The 15,319-nt window shown below is 34.6% G+C and overlaps 2 non-coding genes across 2 annotated transcripts; one reads left to right on the top strand and one right to left on the bottom strand.

Moving 5' to 3' along the window:
- Positions 1-4,905: 4,905 nt before the first annotated feature.
- On the bottom strand, positions 4,906-4,977 carry Trnah-gug (transfer RNA histidin (anticodon GUG)). The gene has a single exon. It is a non-coding gene; the product is annotated as a tRNA-His (tRNA).
- Positions 4,978-5,239: 262 nt separating this feature from the next.
- On the top strand, positions 5,240-5,311 carry Trnah-gug (transfer RNA histidin (anticodon GUG)). Its single transcript has one exon. It is a non-coding gene; the product is annotated as a tRNA-His (tRNA).
- Positions 5,312-15,319: the final 10,008 nt, after the last annotated feature.

Genomic DNA, 15,319 nt, shown 5'->3' with positions numbered 1-15,319 from the left:
AATGGAGCAATTTGTTGTGATCGTTGTTGCTGGCGATGAGTGCAAAATGCATGTTAGACCAAACAATTATTGGTCTGATTCAACCCAAACCAACCAACCCAACCCAGCCAACCAACCATCATACACAATCTACGATCATTCGAACACGAACAAAATAACGAAATTAACAGAAGTAACTGTTAATTCGTATACAAAATAATTGTACCGGTTTTTTTGTTAATTTCAAAATTTCGAAAGAGTTCAAAAAAATTTTTTGTGGGTTAGTTGTTTTCAAAACTTGTTGCAAGCAAGTTTTGTTGTTGTGGAAAACAACCACCAGAAATGGCTGCAATTTCAACGGCAGTAATGTCAACCTGGCGGATTTAAAAAATATATTTTTTAAAGCGCGGATTTCTTAAAAAAATATTTTTTAAGGCGTGCATTAAAAAAAAATCAAGGCGTGGATTTTAAAAAAAATTGTCAAGGCGTGGATTTTTTAAAAAAATATTTTTTTCAATAGACGTGAATTTAAAAAAAAATATTTTTTCAATAGACGTAGATTTAAAAAAAATTTTTTTTCAATAGACGTGGATTTAAAAAATATATATTTTTTTCAATAGACTTGGATTTTTTAAAAACATATTTTTAAGATCTTCTAAAAAATATTTTTTTCATCAGCGTGAATTCAAAAAAAAAAAAATCCGCCTGTATTAAGAATTTTTTTTTTCAATTTTGATTTTATTATTCCCTACCCAACTATGTTGTCAGGTTATTATAGCTTTGTGCAGGCCCAAGAAATATTGGTCCCAGAAGTATACCGATCCTTTAAGTATACCGATCCTCATATCTCGACTAGCTGAGTCGATCTAGACATGTGTGTCCGTCCGTACGTCTGTCCATTATAATTTGTAAACCTGATACAGGCCACAATTATGGACCAATCTTTACGAAATTTTGCATGTTGGGTGGGTTCCGGCCAATGAAGACCTCTATTTTAGGTAAAGATCGGTGAATATTTAGGGGATGTAATGGACCAAATACTTAATTTTTGTCCGTTTTTCTGATCGCTCCAGATGTCGCAATTATGGCCCGAACATCGCGAAATTTTGCATGGAGAAGGGAGTCGGGTCAAAGAATAAGCATGCCTGTTTTGATAAGGATTGGTCAATATCTAAGGATTGGTCATTATTTATCGGTCAAATGGACCCCGATTGTTGTTTGAAAAGTTACTAAATTTATATTCTATAGCGTATATATTTACTCCTGAAGGACATAGGTCCGAGAAGTTGATAGCATATCCAAGATGAGTGGTTGACCTTTAAATTGAAACCAATTATATTGTCGTGTGTACTCGGATGTGGGAGTAACACGTAAATATTTACAGGTGCTTACGTATTCAGATATTATTTAGTAAACTATTACCTCACTTGAGGGCAGAAATATAGCACTGATCGCCTTGGAATTTGCGATGAGGTTCCAGTTATGATCAAGGACAACGCATATAATTTTCGGTGATGATCAGATAATAATTTTGGGATGAAGTGGGCCGAAAACTTTTGTTTGTGTTTTTTTTTCGAGTCGAATTATGGGGCCCAATTATAATCCGAACATCACAACACAACCCACGGTGAAGGGAATATGGACAATTAATTAGAAGGACTGCGCGGAATATTAGTAATATTTGGAAAATATGTCAGTGTAAGGAAGATGTTCTGTTGACCTCAAATCGGGAAAGAGGGCGCAACTATTACGAAATATTGCCTAGCAACGCAATAAAAATCCGCAGAATGTTAGAGTTCCGTGGTAGTTGTGTAGTGTATCGTATGGTCGGCCCCGTCCGATCATATGTACCAACTGGTGCGGATAAAAAAAAATATTTTTTTAAGACGTAGATTTTTAAATTTTTTTTTCAAGGCGTGGATTTTCTAAGAAAAAATATTTTTTCAAAGCGTGGATTTTCTAAAAAAATATTTTTTCAAGGCGTGGATTTTCTAAAAAAATATTTTTTCAAGACGGGGGTTCTTTAATTTCCAAAAAATTATTTTTTTTCAATGCATGGATCTTTTTAAAATTTTCTAAAAATTATTTTTTCAAGGCGGGGGTTTTTTTAATTTCCTAAAAATTATTTTTTTAAGTCATGGATCTTTTTAAAATTTTCTAAAATTTATTTTTTTCAAGGCGTGGATTTTTTAAAATTCACTAAAAAAATATTTTTTCAAGGCGTGGATTTAAAAAAAAACATGTTCAAGGCGTGGATTTTTTCAAAAAATATCTTTCCAAGGCGTGGATTTTAAAAAAAATATATATATTTCAATAGGCGAGGATGTTTTAAAAATATTTTTCGAGGCGTGGATTTTTTAAAAAATATTTAGCAAGGCGTTGATTTAAAAAAAAAATATTTTTTCAAAGCGTGGATTTTTAAAAAAATATATTTTTTCAAGGCGTTGATTTAAAAAAAAATTGTTTTTCAAGGCGTGGATTTTTTAACGAAACTTTTTCAAGGCGTGGATTTAAAAAAAAAATATATTTTTTTAAGGCGTTGATTTAAAAAAAAAGTTTTTTAAGGCGTGGATTTTTTAGCGAAACTTTTTCAAGGCGTGGATTTTTTAACGAAATTTTTTCAAAGACTTGGATTTTTTAACGAAATTTTTTCAAGACGTGGATTTTTTAACGAAATTTTTTCAAGGCGTGGATTTTTTAACGAAATTTTTTCAAAGCGTGGATTTTTTAACAAAATTTTTTCAAGGCGTGGATTTTTAAAAAAATATTTTTTCAAAGCGTGGATTTAAAAAAATTATCAAGGCGTGGATTTTTTAAAATTTTTTCAAATTGGCATCACTTTTTTCCGATTGTCTTGGTTGCTGCGGTTTTGTTGTCGCTGTTTTTTTCTTCTTCTTCTCCATTACTTAGCTTTATTTGAATAGTGAAAGTTAGTTAGTTACACGCTAAGTAGGTCGGTTGGTCGGTAATCGGCGTGGAGATCACTGACCTGGGTTTACATCACGACTTAGACTAGTTGGCGAACAGTGGAACCGGTTTTTGAAGTTTTTTTTTTTATATTTAATAAAAATCGAATATGAATGAAAAAAATATTTTGTTGGAGGGATGATAATATTTGGGTTCCCTCAGATCCATAAAAACGAGGTTTTTTAAAAAATGAAAAATATAAGTTCCATATGGGTTCCATGGGTTCAAAAAAAAAAAGAAAAAAAATATTTTAAGAACTTTTTTCAAGGTCTAACATAGAAGCGATTTAAAAAAAAATTTTAAATGTTTATTCAGAACGTATTTTTTTAATAAAGTGGTTAGGACCGAAATAACCCATGTTCGAATCCTGATTTTTTCAAGACTTATAAACTGGCGTGTATATTTAAACAAAATTTTTTCAAATCCTATAAAAACAGGCGTGGATGTTTTTAAAAATATTTTTTCAAGTCCCTTCCAGAGGCGTGATTTTTTTCTAAATATTTTTCAAGTCCTTTACCGGAGGCGTGGATTTTTTTTTAATTTTTTCAAGTCCTTTACCAAAGGCGTGGATTTTTTAAAAATATTTTTTCAAGTCCCTTACCAGAGGCGTGGATTTGTTTTTAATATTTTTTCAAGTCCTTTACCAGAGGCGTGGATTTTTTTTAGAAATATTTTTTTAAGTCCTTTACCAGAGGCGTGGATTTTTTTAGAACTATTTTTTCAAGTCCTTTACCAGAGGCGTGGATTTTTTTAGAAATATTTTTTTAAGTCCTTTACCAGAGTCGTGGATTTTTTTAGAAATATTTTTTCAAGTCCTTTACCAGAGGCGTGGATTTTTTTAGAAATATTTTTTCAAGTCCTTTACCAGAGGCGTGGATTTTTTTTAGAAATATTTTTTCAAGTCCTTTACCAAAGGCGTGGATTTTTTTAAAAATATTTTTTCAAGTCCTTTACCAAAGGCGTGGATTTTTTTTAAAAATATTTTTTCAAGACCTTTACCAGAGGCGTGGATTTTTTTAGAAATATTTGTTCAAGTCCTTTACCAGAGGCGTGGATTTTTTTAGAAATATTTTTTCAAGTCCTTTACCAGAGGCGCGGATTTTTTTAGAAATATTTTTTCAAGTCCTTTACCAGAGGCGTGGATTTTTTTAGAAATATTTTTTCAAGTCCTTTACCAGAGGCGTGGATTTTTTTTAGAAATATTTTTTCAAGTCCTTTACCAGAGGCGTGGATTTTTTTTAGAAATATTTTTTTCAAGTCCTTTACCAGAGGCGTGGATTTTTTTTAGAAATATTTTTTCAAGTCCTTTACCAGAGGCGTGGATTTTTTTAGAAATATTTTTTCAAGTCCTTTACCAGAGGCGTGGATTTTTTTTAGAAATATTTTTTCAAGGCATGGATTTTTTTTTTTAAATATTTGGATTTTTTAAGTTCTATTATTTTAAATATGACCTTTGATTACATGCGGAACGATCAGGCCACTAAAACAAATATCCGCTTAAGTGAAGTCCAATATTTGCTTATATCTGCCAAGTTTTAAACGACAGCTATTTGAGCCAATATTAAATTGTTACAAGTAATTATCTAAATTAGAGGTTGTTGTTGTCGTTAATTTTACAACAGCAAAAAACGGTCTGAACTTTTATTATTAATTAAACCTAGCAGATCTATAACTTGTTTTGCAAAAAAAAACTACTCCGGTTTATGGTCCATGGGTGATTAGCAGAACACTTATCGATTAATATTTTTATTTAGTAATAAATAATTGCCATAAAAAATACAGTCTGCCTATTAGATCGTATGGGGAAGTTGGCATGGAAAATCCAACAACAACTTCGTGAGGGTAGTCAACAAATAGTTCCGTGGGAATTTTCTCTGGACCTTCTAAACAAAAAATATTTTTTTTTCATCCTAAAAAAAAACTCGACCTCACCCGTGACAATGTTTTCCTCGGAAACATTGCCGTGACCAGGATTCGAACCTGGGTTACTACGGCCACAACGTAGGGTCCTAACCACTAGACGATCACGGCTATGTGAAGTCTTGCTTTTCACGTAAATAATATTCAAATATCAATTGATTTCAATCCAACGAAATGTACAGCAATTTTGTGAACATGTATGTGTGACGATGTGTGTTCCAAAATAATGAAAAGTGAAAGTCAATTGCAAAAAACTAAAAACGAGATCAAACTTTCAAAATTTAGTTTTGTAGCTAATTATCGCAAATTTAGTTTCAAACAAGATTTTGAATTATTTGAATTCAAAAATGGTCGCCCAGCATCATTCCACATAGCCGTGATCGTCTAGTGGTTAGGACCCTACGTTGTGGCCGTAGTAACCCAGGTTCGAATCCTGGTCACGGCAATGTTTCCGAGGAAAACATTGTCACGGGTGGAATTTTTTAAAATATTTTTTTTTTTCAAACCAATCTAAGGCATTGATTTTTTTTTAAATATTTTTTCAAGGGTCACCAACAGGCTTCGATTTTTCTTTGCTAATAAAAGAGTCAAGTGATTGACTGACTGACTGATTTAACATCAACGCCCAGACGCAACGGCTGAAGATAGAATCTTGAAATTTTGGGTGATTGTCATTCTTGGTCCAAAGGTGTCAGATAAGGCTAGGTTTTAGGAAATTCGTACTAGAACGGTAGGAAAAGTGCTAAATGTGATACCATTTGTATTTGGCTAACCGGTAGAGCTAGAACTCTTTAATATTTTAAATGTGGGTCACTGATGGATTGTAGAATAGATATAGCGGGTTTTTTTGGTCATTCGAACTATATGTATGCGAAAAAAACTAAAATGTACTAAATTTAGTACAATGTCGTAGCATGTGAATGGATAGAGCTAAAAACTTGAAATTTGTAATACAAATTAAGGTTGAGAAGCAGGGTCGATATAAGGAGCTGGCTTTGGAAGCGTGTACTTATGTATACGAAAAGTACTATATGTTACTATATTCGGAACAAATTTAATTTGGAGATCCCAATCGAGCTGGAATCCTTAAAATTTAAATTAACATTACCGTCGAAGTGTAGGATTGGGATATACACGTAGTTTTGGAAATTTGTGACTTATGTGTAGGAAAAGTACTAAATCGTACTATAATTGGTACAATTTGGATTTGGGTGAAGCGATAGAGCGGGAACAATGAAATTTGAAGTTAGGATCACTGTAGGGGTGTGGGATTGGGGTCAGGATTCAATTTAAGAAAATAATACTCATGGGAACTAAATGGTACTAAATTTGGTACAATTTGAATTTTAGGTAAACAAATAGAGCTGGAATCATGAAATTTTTGAGTCAGGATCATTGTTGAAGTGTAAGATTGAAATATGTAGGAAGTTTTAGAAATTTGTACTAATGTGTACTAAATTTAGTACAATTTGAATGGTAAGTCAACCGATAAAGTTGGAATCCTGCATTTTGGATTTGGGATCACTGGTGGCGGGTGTATTGTTGGGGTATGTAGAAAGTTTTAGAATTTTGTACTAAGTGTACCAAATTCGGTACAATTTAAATTGTGGGTGAAGCGATAGAATTGGAATCCTGAAATTTTGATTTAGGATCACTGTGGATGTGTTGGAAGGTTTGAAAATTGGTACTACTATGTACAAAATTTAGTACGATATGATTTGTGGGTGAACCACAAACGTTGGAATCTTGAAATTTTTATTTATGATAACTCTGGAGGTGTAGAATTGGCGTATGTAGGAAGTTTTGGAAATTCGTACTACAATGTACTAAATTTAGTACAATTTGAATTGATGGTGAACCGATAGAGTTGGAATCCTGAAACTTAGATTTTGGATCACCATGAGGATGTAGGTTTGTGGTAAGAAGCAGGTTTTAGAAATTTGTACTTCTGTGTACTAAATTTGGTACAATTTGAATTGTGAGTGAACCGATAGAGTTGGAATCCTGAAACTTGAATTTAGGATCAGTGTGGGTGTATATGATTAGGGTATGTAGGAAGTTTTGGAAATTTGGTACTACTGTGTACTAAATTTGGTACAATTTTAATTGTGGGTAAACTAATAGAGTTGGAATCCTGAAATTTTGATTTAGGAACACTGTGGAGGTTTAGAATAGGGATATGTAGGAAGTTTTGGAAATTGGTACTACTTTGTACTAAATTTGGTACAATTTGAATTGTGGGTGAACTGATAGAGTTTTGAATCCTGTAATTTTGATTTAGGAACACTATGGGGGTGTAGGTTTGAGGTAAGAAGCATGTTTTAGAAATTCGTACTACTGTGTACTAAATTTGGTACAATTTTAATTGTGGATGAACCGATAGAATTTGTATCTTGAAACTTGAATTTAGGATCAGTGTGGGTGTATAGGATTGGGGTATGTAGGAAGTTTTGGAAATTGATACTACTTTGTACTAAATTTGGTACAATTTGAATTGTGGAGGGACCGAAAGACCTGAAACTTGGATTTAGGATCACTGTTGTTGGGCTATGTAGAAAGTTTTGAAAAATTGTACTAATGTGTACTAAAATTTGTACAATTTAAATTTTGTATGAACCAATACACCTGGAATCCTGAAATTTGGAGTTAGGGTTAGAGTTGGGGTATAGGATTGGAATATGTAGAAAGTTTTGGAGATTTGTACTAATGTGTTCAAAATAGTACCAAATGTGGATTTGAGTAAACCGATGTAGCTACAATCTTGAAATTTGAAGTTAGGATCACTGTTAGGGTTTAGGATTGGACTATGTAGAAAGTTTTGGACATTCGTACTAATGGTTACTAAATGGTACCAAATGGTGGTTAGGATCACTGTTTGGGGTGTAGGATTGGGGTATAAAGGACGTTTTGGAAATTTCTACTAATGTGTACTAAATGGCACTAAATTTGGTACAGTTTGGATTAAAAGCGAACCGATAGAAACCGATTGAAATTGAGTAATAAGATTTTCATTGGATTGCATGATGTGGGTAGTAATGGAAATTTATACTTATGTGTATTATATGGCAATAAATTTGAAACAAATTGGATTTAGGTGAACCGATAGAATCCTGAAATTTGGAATTAAGATTGGGGTATGTAGGAAGTGTTGGAAATTCGTATTTATGATTGTTAGTTATGTTTACTTAATTTGGATTTGGGTGAAGCTATATTTGAAATTTGGAAATTTTACAAGAGTACAAAATGTAAAAAATTACACCAAATTTTGTATAGACCTACATTTCTTTTGCGGTCAGAATGTGTGTGTAGGGTTGAGTACTACAAGAGAACATAGGTACTAAACGGTTCTAAAAGTCTTAATATTGGTTGGTATTGGGTTTTAAATAACTCCCACATTCGCGGAATATTTTCCAGTTTTCAATAAATCTTATTCAAAATTGATTTATTTTGTGTAGCTCGTAGAAAACGTCCATTTTACACTTGTTATTAAATTTTTATCGGAATTTGACATGCAATGCTTAAATTTGAATATCATTGACGTGAGGTGGTGTATAATGGCCTATATCCGGTGGGTAATTTATGGAAATTATAGCTGTTAACAGAAAATCAGATAATTGAATTTTAATTAATTTAAAAAAAAATATGTAATTATAGGGAGCATGCCCGAGTTGGTCTTAATTGTTCAAATGAATTATAAAAATAAAAAATTATCCCTAGTATTTGATATTATTATTTGATATAATATTAAACGATATTGAAATATTGAAAATTTTCTGAAGATCCTCATTTATTTTTTAATTCCATCCTACCTTTCAGAAAATCCATTTATTTATTTTTTTTGCATGTGACAATGTTTGCAAAAATATTTTTTTTTTCATACTGAGCAATTTCAAAACAATCTTGGCAAATGTTTTGCCACTTACATACATTCATACTCTACTTGGCTATAAATTTATACATAACGACATGCTGCGCACTTAGAATACTAATCGTCGTATCATTTTATGCGTCTATTTTATTGTACATTGTTTTGTTTTTTTGCCATCTATTTCTCTTATTTTTTTCAATATGCCGACGTATTTTATTGTCCATTTAGAGCAGGGTAGCCGAAGTCAGAATTGAATGTGCTATTGCCGCGCAATGCCGGTAGCCATAATAGGAGGAGCTTGTTTTCTATTTTGTTGCTCATCTCCGTCATCATGCCAATTGAGTCAGATAAATGAGTGATTTTTTTAAAGAATATTTTTTGAGCCGCACAGGCGTGGATTTTTAAAAAAATATATTTTTCAAAGTCCAACACTTGATTTGATTAAACAAAATTATCAAGTTCCAACTCAGACGTCGATTATAAAAAAAATATTTTTCAAGGTCCAACAAAGGCGTGGATTTTTTTTAAATATTATTCAAAACCACCCTCTTGTTTGGACTCAAAAAATATTTTTAAAAAATCCACGCCTTTTGATGGCCCTTGAAAAATATTTTTAAAAAATCCACGCCTTTTGATGGCCCTTGAAAAATATTTTTAAAAAATCCACGCCTTTTGATGGCCCTTGAAAAATATTTTTTAAAAAAATCCACGCCTCTGTTACCAACTTACTTTGCTGGCTTGTGACAGAACTTTCGTTCCATAAGCCGAGCTTAGAAAAGATTTCCCGGCGCGTCGGTCTTTTGCGTACTTTTTCCAATTTGAAAGATCAAATTCGGCAATGTTGCCTTTCACTTGGTCTTTCCATCTTATTCGTGGCCCTCCCCTTTTGCGTAAACGATCAGCCGGTTCGCCTTTATATGCCTTTTGGGGCATCTTCATCCATTCTCACAACATGATCTAGCCAACGTAGTCCCTGCAACTCAATACTCAATACAATGTCAATGTCCGAGAAAAGCTGGTACAACTCATGGTTCATTCGACGGCGATATTCACCGTCAACGCAGATCGGCCCATAGATCTTTCGGAGAAATTTTTTCTCAAACACTCCAAGAGCTGCCTCATCTGCTTGCGCAAGTACCCATGCTTCAGATCCATATAACAGCACGGGTAGTATCAGCGTATTGTAGAGTGTGAGTTTGGTCTGGTGGGAAGTGGCCTTGCTTTTGAGTTGTTTGCTCAGAACATAGTAGCACCGATTGGCCATCACCATCCTTCTCAGAATTTCAAAACTGATGTCATTCGTTTTATTTATGGCGGCACCAAGGTATATAAAATCTTTAACTTCCCCGAAGCTGCAGTGCTCAAGTTCCACAGTTGGTCCGAGTCTACTGGACGTCTTGCGCATTGATACCATCAGTTTGGTTTGGCAGGCTCCTTCTCAATTCGTTCAAAGGTGGCTGTTACCGCTCTCAGGGTTCGACCCATTATGTCGATGTCATCGTCGTAGGCGAGTAACATGTGTTGTTTGGTGTACAGAGTGCCATTTCTGTTCAACTTTGCCTCTCGTATGACCATTTCCAGCAGGATGTTAGAAAGGTCATACGACAAACTGTCAACTTATATGAGTTCTCGTTCGGTATTAAAGGGCTCCGAGAGGTCTTTTACAACGTCAACTGCTGACATTGTTCCACTTAAAGTTATCCTGCATAGCCGTATAAATTTTGTAGGAATGCCAAACGCAGACATGGCTTTAAACACCTCTGAACGGAAAGGGCTATCGAATGGGGCTTTATAGTATACGAATAGGTGGAATGTGTCGATGTGTTTTTCGTGGTTATTTTCAGGATTTGGCGCAGAGTGAAAATCTGGTCCATGGTGGATTTGTCATGCTCCTGACCAGCATCTGACTACCAGTCTTGAATAGTTCGGCTGGTAACCCATCGGCACCTGCTGCTTTATTATTCTTCAGCCGATTGATTGTGACTTCATCTTGGCTAGTTGGTATACATACACTCTATAACGTCATCTATTATTGATTCTGGGGTATCCTCTTCACGGCTATTATTTGATACCAGGAGTTTTTCAAAATGCTCCTTCCAGATCCTCAGCACGCTGTCTGTATCTGTCACCAGGTTTCCTTCTTCATCTCTACAAGAGGATGTGCCTGCACCAAAGACTTCAGTTTGGTGTTTTACCCGTTGGTAGAATTTTCGGACTTCATTCTGACTCCTGTACATCTCGATTTGCTCACCCTCACGTTTTTTTTGTTCTTTCTTCTTTTTTCTGAAAATATGTTTCCCCTTTCTCCTTTTCTCCCGATAATTCTCCCTCACATCAACCTCATGCCGATGTCGTATGTTTCTTCATAAAGTCAGAAATTTTCCGACAGTGGGACCAAAAATATTTTCACTTCCGATTTTTGCATTAAAATCTCCTAGCCGAATTTTAATGTCATGGCAAGGGCAACGGTAATATGCTGTTTCTAGGCACTCGGAAAATATGTCTTTGGTCTGTTCATCTTTATCTTCGGTCGGAGCATGGGCGCAAATGAGACTGATTGCAATTCGCTCATCTACTGGAGTGAATCTGGAGACACAAGGTCTTTATTTCTCCTGTTAACCATAAATCCGCAGCCAAATTCACGTCTCGTTCCATGGCAGCCATAATACAGTGCGTAATCATCTGATTTACTTACGCCAGTCCTTTTCTATCGCATTTCCTGTAAGGAAATGATATCGGATTTGTACTTCTTGAGTACATCCGCCAAAGCGAACACTGCGCCTGTTCTGTATAACGTTCGCACATTCCAAGTGCAGATTCGGACATCGTGGTCCTTTATACGTTTGCGGGGATCGTCAACATTGTGGGGTTTGGTTTTCTTTTTCTTTGCTTTTCTATAGTAGGTTGGGTTTTCGGAAAGTGGGCAACTAACCCGACGCCTCAACCCTTTTTTTGTAGTTCTTATGGGTGAACTCGCGGCAATTTTTCAACGAGTGATGAAAATAGTTACCCCAGGTGGCACCTCGTGGAGGTCAGTGTCCACAATTCAGATGAAAGAGGGACCAACATAAGCCTAGAAATCCACGCCTCGAACAAATATTTTTTTTAGAAATCCACGCCTCGAAAAAATATTTTTTTAGAAATCCACGCCTCGAAAAAATATTTTTTTAGAAATCCACGCCTCGAAAAAATATTTTTTTAGAAATCCACGCCTCGAAAAAATATTTTTAAAAAATCCACGCCTCAGTTGGCCCTTGAAAAATATTTTTTAATAAATCCACGCCTCAGTTAGCCCTTGAAAAATATTCTTTAATAAATCCTCGCCTCAGTTGCCCACGCCTCAGTTGGCCCTTGAAAAATATTTTTTAATAAATCCACGCCTCAGTTGGCCCTTGAAAAATATTTTTAATAAATCCACGCCTCAGTTGGCCCTTGAAAAATATTTTTTAATAAATACACGCCTCAGTTGGCCCTTGAAAAATATTTTTTAATAAATCCACGCCTCAGTTGGCCCTTGAAAAATATTTTTTAATAAATCCACGCCTCAGTTGGCCCTTGAAAAATATTTTTTAATAAATCCACGCCTCAAATCCACGCCTCAGTTGGCCCTTGAAAAATATTTTTTAATAAATCCACGCCTCAGTTGGCCCTTGAAAAATATTCTTTAATAAATCCACGCCTCAGTTGGCCCTTGAAAAATATTTTTTAATAAATCCACGCCTCAGTTGGCCCTTGAAAAATATTTTTTAATAAATCCACGCCTCAGTTGGCCCTTGAAAAATATTCTTTAATAAATCCACGCCTCAGTTGGCCCTTGAAAAATATTCTTTAATAAATCCACGCCTCAGTTGGCCCTTGAAAAATATTCTTTAATAAATCCACGCCTCAGTTGGCCCTTGAAAAATATTTTTTAATAAATCCACGCCTCAGTTGGCCCTTGAAAAATATTCTTTAATAAATCCACGCCTCAGTTGGCCCTTGAAAAATATTCTTTAATAAATCCACGCCTCAGTTGGCCCTTGAAAAATATTCTTTAATAAATCCACGCCTCAGTTGGCCCTTGAAAAATATTCTTTAATAAATCCACGCCTCAGTTGGCCCTTGAAAAAATATTCTTTAATAAATCCACGCCTCAGTTGGCCCTTGAAAAATATTCTTTAATAAAAATATCCACGCCTCAGTTGGCCCTTGAAAAATATTCTTTAATAAATCCACGCCTCAGTTGGCCCTTGAAAAATATTCTTTAATAAATCCACGCCCTTGAAAAATATTCTTTAATAAATCCACGCCTCAGAAAAAATATTCTTTAATAAATCCACGCCTCAGTTGGCCCTTGAAAAATATTCTTTAATAAATCCACGCCTCAGTTGGCCCTTGAAAAATATTCTTTAATAAATCCACGCCTCAGTTGGCCCTTGAAAAATATTCTTTAATAAATCCACGCCTCAGTTGGCCCTTGAAAAATATTTTTAATAAATCCACGCCTCAGTTGGCCCTTGAAAAATATTCTTTAATAAATCCACGCCTCAGTTGGCCCTTGAAAAATATTCTTTAATAAATCCACGCCTCAGTTGGCCCTTGAAAAATATTCTTTAATAAATCCACGCCTCAGTTGGCCCTTGAAAAATATTCTTTAATAAATCCACGCCTCAGTTGGCCCTTGAAAAATATTCTTTAATAAATCCACGCCTCAGTTTTTTTAAAAATCCCTTGAAAAATATTCTTTAATAAATCCACGCCTCAGTTGGCCCTTGAAAAATATTTTTAATAAATCCACGCCTCAGTTGGCCCTTGAAAAATATTCTTTAATAAATCCACGCCTCAGTTGGCCCTTGAAAAATATTTTTAATAAATCCACGCCTCAGTTGGCCCTTGAAAAATATTTTTAATAAATCCACGCCTCAGTTGGCCCTTGAAAAATATTCTTTAATAAATCCACGCCTCAGTTGGCCCTTGAAAAAATATTCTTTAATAAATCCACGCCACAGTTGGCCCTTGAAAAATATTTTTTAATAAATCCACGCCTCAGTTGGCCCTTGAAAAATATTCTTTAATAAATCCTCGCCTCAGTTGGCCCTTGAAAAAAAATTTTTAATAAATCCACGCCTCAGTTGGCCCTTGAAAAATATTCTTTAATAAATCCACGCCTCAGTTGGCCCTTGAAAAATATTCTTTAATAAATCCACGCCTCAGTTGGCCCTTGAAAAATATTCTTTAATAAATCCACGCCTCAGTTGGCCCTTGAAAAATATTTTTTAATAAATCCACGCCTAAGTTGTACCTTGAAAATTTTTCTTTTTTAAATCCACGCCTCAGTTGGCCCTTGAAAAATATTCTTTAATAAATCCACGCCTCAGTTGGCCCTTGAAAAATATTCTTTAATAAATCCACGCCTCAGTTGGCCCTTGAAAAATATTTTTTAATAAATCCACGCCTCAGTTGGCCCTTGAAAAAATATTCTTTAATAAATCCACGCCTCAGTTGCCCTTGAAAAAATATTCTTTAATAAATCCACGCCTCAGTTGGCCCTTGAAAAATATTTTTTAATAAATCCACGCCTCAGTTGGCCCTTGAAAAATATTTTTTAATAAATCCACGCCTCAGTTGGCCCTTGAAAAATATTCTTTAATAAATCCACGCCTCAGTTGGCCCTTGAAAAATATTCTTTAATAAATCCACGCCTCAGTTGGCCCTTGAAAAATATTCTTTAATAAATCCACGCCTCAGTTGGCCCTTGAAAAATATTTTTTAATAAATCCACGCCTCAAAAAAAATTTTTTTAAAATCCACGCCTCAGTTGGCCCTTGAAAAATATTCTTTAATAAATCCACGCCTCAGTTGGCCCTTGAAAAAAAAATATTCTTTAATAAATCCACGCCTCAGTTGGCCCTTGAAAAATATTCTTTAATAAATCCACGCCTCAGTTGGCCCTTGAAAAATATTCTTTAATAAATCCACGCCTCAGTTGGCCCTTGAAAAATATTCTTTAATAAATCCACGCCTCAGTTGGCCCTTGAAAAATATTCTTTAATAAATCCACGCCTCAGTTGGCCCTTGAAAAATATTCTTTAATAAATCCACGCCTCAGTTGGCCCTTGAAAAATATTCTTTAATAAATCCACGCCTCAGTTGGCCCTTGAAAAATATTCTTTAATAAATCCACGCCTCAGTTGGCCCTTGAAAAATATTCTTTAATAAATCCACGCCTCAGTTGGCCCTTGAAAAATATTCTTTAATAAATCCACGCCTCAGTTGGCCCTTGAAAAATATTCTTTAATAAATCCACGCCTCAGTTGGCCCTTGAAAAATATTCTTTAATAAATCCATGCCTCAGTTGGCCCTTGAAAAATATTCTTTAATAAATCCACGCCTCAGTTGGCCCTTGAAAAATATTTTTTAATAAATCCACGCCTCAGTTGGCCCTTGAAAAATATTCTTTAATAAATCCACGCCTCAGTTGGCCCTTGAAAAAAATTTTTTTAAAAAAACACGCCTCAGTTGGCCCTTGAAAAATATTCTTTAAAAAATCCACGCCTCAGTTGGCCCTTGAAAAAATATTTTTTTAAAACATCCATATCTTAAAAA

Source organism: Musca vetustissima, unplaced genomic scaffold (assembly GCF_032173495.1).
Source record: "Musca vetustissima isolate MV318-11 ecotype Yass unplaced genomic scaffold, APGP_CSIRO_Mvet_v1 utg20277, whole genome shotgun sequence".
Classification (NCBI taxonomy): Eukaryota; Metazoa; Arthropoda; class Insecta; order Diptera; family Muscidae; genus Musca; species Musca vetustissima.
Note: the sequence above shows the minus strand (reverse complement) of the source record. Positions and strands in the feature narration are given on the sequence as shown.